The following is a 7,779-nucleotide window of genomic DNA, read 5'->3' as shown; positions in this document are numbered from 1 at the left end:
CATATTTTTGCGATTGTTTTCCCAAAAATAAGCAAATAAATTGTCACCGACATTACTTACATGTATCGGTGAATATCAGTGCCACATTTCTGGTAGACACTGCCACTAGGTCACAAGATTCGGGAATTCCAAGAAATGTCCAGTGCTCCGTGATCGACTCGGACCTCTGTATCCCAGCACTAAACACTGAACTGAGTCGAAATTGTACACTTTGATTATCCTCTTTGATTAGAGCTTTAAGAATCATGCATGTTCTTATTCCTGGACTTAACTCTGATTCACGAGCATAATTTGCCTCCTTGGACCTCACTTAGTTTTCAGATTGATGTGGACAAAATGCCGCTCTTCCTCTGTGGCAAACATGTTGAGAGGTATTTCATTTCTCCTATCAGCGTTCAATCAGTGATGCGAGACTTCCTGGTCTTCAACATACAGACATCGCTTTTACGAATATTGTTATGGATAAACGTACATCAACCATGCGTCCTGGTAGATACATGTAATTTGCCTTAAGTGGTATAACAGCAGTGTAGACGGACAGGGCGTTGTATTGGTGTGCTAATACCAGTCATTTAAGAGGCGCTTTACTGCTAAGTAAACTAAAATGTCCAACAGCAAGGTGCTCAGCAGAATGTCTTCGTATCTCCTTTTCCATTCCATCTTGTGAAGCACGGCATCTTTCCCTCTCTCGCTAACGCTAACTCTCACCCTCTCTCTCTATATATATATATATCCGCAGCACGATCGCACTCTCTTCCACAAAGAACCAAGCCAAGGCAACTTGCATACAAAACAGCTGACTCAATCTTCAAGCTGCATAATCAAGATAAGAAAGACGGAGAGGGAGACGGAGGCGCACAAGTTAGTGAGAGACAGCCGACAGCTCATAAAATCGCTAAGCAACACGGTAATATTGTATAAAGTAGATGAAATCCCCAATTTATACCGCGCAAACATGCGTCTCTCGTTTAAACCATACCCTATCTCCTAATCAGCAGAAGATGAAGATGTGAATCTAATGTCAAGACAGAAAGACCATTAAAAAGGAAAATCCATCAGTGTTCCTCGACTGCCTCCCAGGCTTTCATTAAGCCTTATGAGAGTAACTTTCTGAGTGTTTCCCCCGACCTGTTACACTTGATCGGACACAGACGGAGATTAATTCAGCGCGTTAGTCGTAAGCTTGTATTGTCTTTATTTCAAATGTTGCTTAAACAAACTCAGTGTAACTTATGTAACCTACTTCTCGTTCGCCTTGGTCTGTGATAGGAAATCTGAGCAATCCTCTTTCGAGGAAATCCAGTGTATTTAAAATACCTTCCTTCAAAATATGCCAACATGCATCGAGCTACTCGGTCGACAAAGAGTAATGTCATCCTGTTTACAATCAACATACGTGGAGCAAAAATAGTTAGCCTACGATAGGATACAGGGTTTGGTTTGATTTGTAAGACAGTACTACCTATAATTGTGATAGATACGAGAATTCCCAAGTCTGAATTGCATTGAACATTTCGTGAATTGTTCGTCTGTGGCTATTTTAAAAGCCAGTCCGGTGACGAGCCTTGTTCCATTAGAGGTCAATGTTATGAGCAGATAGATACCCAATACGTTCAGACTTAAGATACAACATCACTCATTACAGACGTTTATGTAATTTAGTCATCAATACTTGGTCAGAGAGTATTTTCTTCGGCACACTGTTCCATTGTAAATCTGAGGACTTCCTCCCACGAAAGTTTCAGAAAACAGCATTTGCTCCTTTAAATCGTCATTCAAATAGGCTACTCGCTTTCATACGTGCGTATCTAAGGAACATCTGATGTAAAAGTTGAAGGGTTAAATGCATACGTCACTCCATTTAGCGTCAAATTAAATGCATGAATAGAGAGGAATTCTGTGCGACGAAATAACATGTTTTACATCATTAAAGCGAGTACATGCGGTCAGCGGGTAACATGTATATTTAAGCTTTTGGTATGGCAGAGCAAACATCATCCATAGCCCACCAACTTGCAGGTTCGCAACGGTCCTGTTTAATTCTATGCTCAAGTGATGGGCTAAAGCATTGTACAGTTCTGTTAATACAACTTTCAGTGTTCGAGACTTAATTTAGATCCTCCTATGCTGGCTGATGCCAGTTCTAGCTTTGTTATATTGTCAGATTTCGACATGCACATAGGAGACTCCATACAGTACTCACGTAGTTCACAAAATACACAGAGGGGACGAAGAAAACAGGCAAAAACGACTGTGGTTTTTATGGTTGCAGGCGAACTCTAGCGGTAAACGCCACTGTCTGCTGTCCAAGGCTCTGAACCATTTAGAGACATCCTGTAGGTGTTGCGTCGCCGATCCATGTACGCCTTACAGCAGCAGGGTAACATGGGATGAAATGCTGTAACGTCTTCGAGAGTGGCATCTGCTAGGACTGTTTTCTCTGAGACGTCCTTACACATACAATAACCTTCTCATCTTTTCCTGTTTATTAGGGTTTTTTTTTCTAAATATTTAAATATTGTCAGTGTTTACTTTAACTAACAGTTTCTAGTACATCACGCCTACATTATATAAAGATGTAGCTATATGCAATGGAAAGTTTGTGTCAGTTTCCTGAATGCATCTTGTTACTTAACTTCGTATATCGTTTTCCACGTCTCACTGAGCGAAAGTACTACGATACTCTGTTCGCTGCCAGCTGAAACGTGAGCGAGTGATCAGGTATTAAATGTGCACTCGTAGCACTGACAATATGTTCTCTGTTTACATTTTGCAATTACAAAACGTCGTTTAACCCAAGTGCACTTCATATTTGCACATACATTCTTGCAAACACATCTAACGTTTTGTTATATAGACCAGCAAACAGTTTTATAGCATAACATGTTCCATACATATTCCCCCAAATCGTCCACTAACCTGCTGTAAGCAGAGGCGCAGAAACCGTGTTGTTGTCTCTCCGGAACTAAAACCAGGGTCCCTATGTCACCATGAACCCCAAGACCTTTTTGTACGGCAGCAGATTTCGGAACGGAAAATCCAGAGTTCCTCTTGATGCCGGAATACAAAGAGCTGCAGCTCCTCACTGCGTCAAGCCCGAACCTCAGCGATCCATTAAACAGTGAGTGATTAATTCAGAACGGAGCCCTGATTGAAAGCGCTTTCCTTCCTTAGTCTCTATATATTCGGAACAGAGTAGGAGTCAACAGTTTCCTTCGAGCTGTGAGAGCCGAGAGTTTTTCTAGAGTCCACGTTTGAAATGTTTTCTTCGCGTTATTACAGTGGCGCCTCGCAGGGAGAGAAGTAGGTTACACGACAAAGGCATGCTGATCCAGAAGTCTAGTTAGGGCGAAGTTAAATCTCATAATAAGATTGTTTGTCACCGCCAGGCTATAAATGGCGCGGGTTCAACACAGAGGGCTAGAGGGTAATTGTAAATCTCCCTAATGGAGTGTGCACGTGAAGTATATACACAAGACCAAACGAAGGCTTGCAATAATGTGATATCCTCTCGAATACCTTTATGATAGTATTCTTCTAAACATGGTATCCGAAGTATATCTCTTAGATTTAGATAGAAATTAGGGATGTTTGTCAGAAGTATAAGCTAATGCGGAACTTTAAACGTGTGTTCTCTAGCGTAGGTTTTCTTTTACTTAAGCATATCATGGGTCGCTTTAACCACAACTAGTTGTCCAAGGATTAACACAGGTTAGGAAACACACTAATATGAACCCCACTGTCCATACATGTCTGTCTCTAGGGTCAATTTACATGTCAGGTTGTACTAAATCCACAGTTGTATCCAAACCTCACAATCTTTCCACCTTATTTTGCTTATTTTTATGTGGGACCCAAAGTAGGAAAAATGCCATTGATGAAAGTATTGGGATGAGACTGTGTTATGCACCTTGGCAATGTACAGTCCTATCAAGTACATTGACCAAGCAAGCTAATTAGCAGAACACTTTATCAGAGGCTTCAATACACCCAGGTGACTTCACTGAAGGTGGACCAAATAACTCTCTCTGACTGACATAGACAACAGCAGTCCCTTCTGTGTTCCATCACAATTACAGGTGGCTAAACTTTTCACAGGCCCTTTGTTGGCAGTCATTCATTCTCCTCTCCTCGCTGCCATTAAGGCTGCGTCCTCTTGAGGTTTATTTATGGACTGTGGCGTTTGACATTACTGCCACTCTTTCTCTGGTGACGTGGCTGGTAGGGGATGCAGCCGGTAGAGCTGTGTTTCAGGGAAGGAGAGATGGAGAAACTCCAGGTCGAGATATGAAATAAACCATGAAGGAAATAGAGAGAATACAGAAACAAAGGGTAGCTGACATATAAAAGAATGAGTGTGTGTGTGTGTGTGTGTGAGAGAGAGAGAGAGAGAGAGAAAGAAAGAGAGAGAGACTAAACAACAGAGGCCTAGGCTGACTGCAGCACTCCTCCTACAGTGAGTGGGCAGTCAGACTCAGACTAAGCAGGGCTAGGGGAAGGGCAGGCCAGCCGATAGCCCAGCACTGATGTGCCTTCACTCACTGCAGCACCAGCGCTCGGAAAGGCCCCTCTTGTCACCCCTGACTAATATCCGAGCGCTTGGCGGGGAAAGCCTCCTCTTTCCGCCACTCTCCTCCTCCCCTCCTCTCCTCCGGCCCACACAATCACAGAGTGCCACTTGGCAGCTCAGCTCCAGGTATGGCATGCAAAAAAGACACGTCAATCAAACAGGCAACAGATTTTGCAGTGGGGGCTGGAGGGCTGACAGGGCCACCTGCCTGCTCATGTCAAAAGGGGTCTGGAACGGCGCCTTGTCCTGTGGCGATGCAGGAGACTTCCTCCTCGGCGTGTTAGTTGGGTGTGTTTTCCTCTCGTTTGTGTGGGCATCAGAGGATGTAACCTGTGCTGCTATCTTCGCAGCTCTCCTCCCTCAGCATCCGCCTGCAATGGTCTATGCAGTTTTATGTGCCATATAGTGTGTATCCCTCTGGAGACCACAGTTATGCAACATAAAACTAATGAATTTAATGGAGGGCCTTAGCTACATGGCGCTGAATAATAACACACAAGCAAACTGTCTTTAATTCAATTTGGAGGAGGGAGACTAAAAGCTCTATATACCAGCTGCACTGTGCCGTCCCGCCATATACAGTACATCAGCTTCCCTGTACATTTTCTCTGACTTCTAAAGCCAGGGGAAGTGGAAACTCTCAATTGTGAATGTCACTGAATGGTGCCTATTCAGTCCCAGTAGCAGATCCAGTTACAGTGGGGTTGATATTGTCTGTATTTGACTAATGAATATGGCCTGGATTGATTAATGCTGCGTTGGCACAGTAAATTGGAAAACATTGGAACAACCTGACCTGCTGGAAAGGTCCATTTTCCTCATTGACTAAACCGTTAAGTATTGCTGTGTGAGAGGAGCAGGGGGCTGGTTATGGGATTTAGAGTATTTACGCTAAGCTCTGAAAGCAAGAGTTAAATATTTTAAGTAGCTGTCAATAGGTAAGAGAGTGACATTTAATGTCCGTTAATGGATTTGGGGAGGTGGGGGAAACCAGGATGCAGGAAGGGCCGATAGGTGAAATGTTGGTTGTGATTTATTCAAATCCTTCATTTATTTTGCTAAGCCTATTAGGCAGCAGATGCAAGGGTGGGGAGAGAGAGACAGAAAGAGGAGAGTGAGAGAAAAAGAGGGAGACAGCTAGTTATAATTCTGTGGAGAACATTTGTGAGTGACAGATAGAATAATGGAGCATCTGCTGACACTGAGGGCTGGCGATCCATCCTGACATCTGGGATGTGGGAAAGATGCCTACAGTGCCTGACTCCATTCTGAGCGTGATGCTGTGTGATGTCAGCGAATCCACATTCCATCAGGCCAGGGTGTGTTTTGGGTTAAAAGGTAAGTGTCTGTGTGTGAGAGAGTGGGGTGGGGGTTAATGGCATGTTATGTCACAGTGCTTTTGAAACACAAACTATGCCCTCACACGTGCCAGACACGGGCTTGTGGCGGACGAAGCAGGCATGGTATTGATTAGTCCTCTGACGTAGTGGAGGTGGGACTGTGCCCAGTTACACAGTCTCCTGACGAGGTGCACTGGTAATTACATTTTTTTTTTCACTTTTGTGGAAGAATGAAATGACACACGTCTATCCAGCTGAGGTCCAAATGACTTCTGTAATTGTTTTTTTTATTATTATTACGTTTATGTTCTTAATGAAAATTGGATTATGAAAATCCATGTTTAGGGGATTAGGCTGTCTTGGACATGGTGCTTACAAACGTTTTCCAGGAAGAGGAAGTTGGGGGATGAGCTAGACATTATTCATGAGCCAGTTTTCCATTTTTAATGGTTATTTTACCAACATTTAATGGATACATACTTTATAAATGAAAAACAGTCATTATGTCACTTTAACAGTGATGACAAGATAGCATGTCTTTCTGCAGTGATGATGGCAAACATATTCTATAAAAGTGAAGCTATCAGCTACCTTGAACAAACTGTAATATTTACATAACAAGGGGGAGGAGGAAAGAACACTAAACAGTTGCATCAAGTTACTATGACTCAGAGTGAGAAGATCTTTAACAAACCTTGCCCAAGGTAGAATGCATGACTAAGTCTTTTCCCTAACTTAGGAAACGGTGAGATATGCAATGAACTAACTTTCAGAAGCAGTCTTGTAGAGATGATATATAATTTGCATAAATACATGCCAGGATTTGCTGTGACTGGGTCCAGGTTCACATCCAGAGCCACAGCATTTTTTTTTCAGTAGGTGTTATATTTGCATAAATTTAAATATGCGGGGACACTAGCCAGGGCGAACTTGAACCATATTTCCGTTGAGACAAAAGAACACATACATTTCTCTTTTTGCTGTAAATAATGATCGTTAAGAGGAACAGAGGTTCATGTTATTGTAGCATGAATCAATGTACGAACTGTAAATGCAAGTAATGCCCTCTGCCCAAAATGTGATCTAACCATAAATCATTCCTGCTGCCACATATCTGGAGCCTCTGTTTGTGCTTGTGTGGGACTGAAATAAAGAAAAGCAATACAAGCTGAGAGGATACATGAAGGTACATTTGTGTGTAGGTGTGTGTGTGTGTGTGTGTGTGTGTGTGTGTGTGGTGTGTGGTGTGTGTGTGTGTGTGTGTGTGTGTGTGTGTGTGTGTGTGTGTGTGTGTGTGTGTGTGTGTATAACTGTTTCAGCATGAATATTTGTTTTTATAGAACATTGCAGAAGCTCCCCCAGGGTACCATCTGGCGTGTGTGGTGTTCCCATTGTTGTTGTAAAGTAAATGATGCTTCATTTGTCTACAATAAGTTAGGAGCTTATCAAGAAAGGGAGATGACAGTTGCAAGGTGTGTTGGAAGTACATGTAAAAAGAAACACACAGACACACACACACAAACAGAGATAGATAGAGAGAGAGAGAGAGAGAAACCGAGGAATACGTATGTTCATACGCACACAACTAACACACACAAGCAATTGCTTATGTGTGTGCACATGGACTATGAAAGGCCTGCACATGTACCCAGAATCCTCCACTCATGCATGAGTACTTGTGAGCACCGGAACATGTGCAGATACACACTCACATACACACTCTCACATGCTGGTAATGTACAGAAAGGCAGATACACAGTCACACAAAAGCACACAAAATGTAAAGGAACACTTACACAAATACATACACACACACACACACACACACATGCTCTCCTCTTGGGGTAAATACACCACGTCCACTAAAAG

At 42.8% G+C, this 7,779-nt stretch overlaps 1 protein-coding gene across 4 annotated transcripts in view; it reads right to left on the bottom strand.

Moving 5' to 3' along the window:
* elfn1a (extracellular leucine-rich repeat and fibronectin type III domain containing 1a) overlaps nt 1-3,341 on the bottom strand; it is an 81,249-nt gene extending 77,908 nt beyond the window's left edge. The window contains exon 1 of one of the 4 annotated variants that reach the window (XM_048246661.1): nt 2,920-3,341. The gene's annotated coding sequence lies outside the window, so the exon portion shown is untranslated. Of the gene's footprint in view, nt 1-60; nt 745-1,672; nt 1,820-2,203; nt 2,386-2,919 lie in introns of those variants that run through there. The other 3 variants (XM_048246663.1, XM_048246665.1, XM_048246664.1) reach the window with 3 other exon arrangements.
* Between the last annotated feature and the right edge of the window lie 4,438 nt (nt 3,342-7,779).

This window comes from Alosa alosa, chromosome 6 (genome assembly GCF_017589495.1).
Source record: "Alosa alosa isolate M-15738 ecotype Scorff River chromosome 6, AALO_Geno_1.1, whole genome shotgun sequence".
In the NCBI taxonomy this organism is placed as follows: Eukaryota; Metazoa; Chordata; class Actinopteri; order Clupeiformes; family Clupeidae; genus Alosa; species Alosa alosa.
This window is presented reverse-complemented; position numbering and strand designations above follow the sequence as displayed.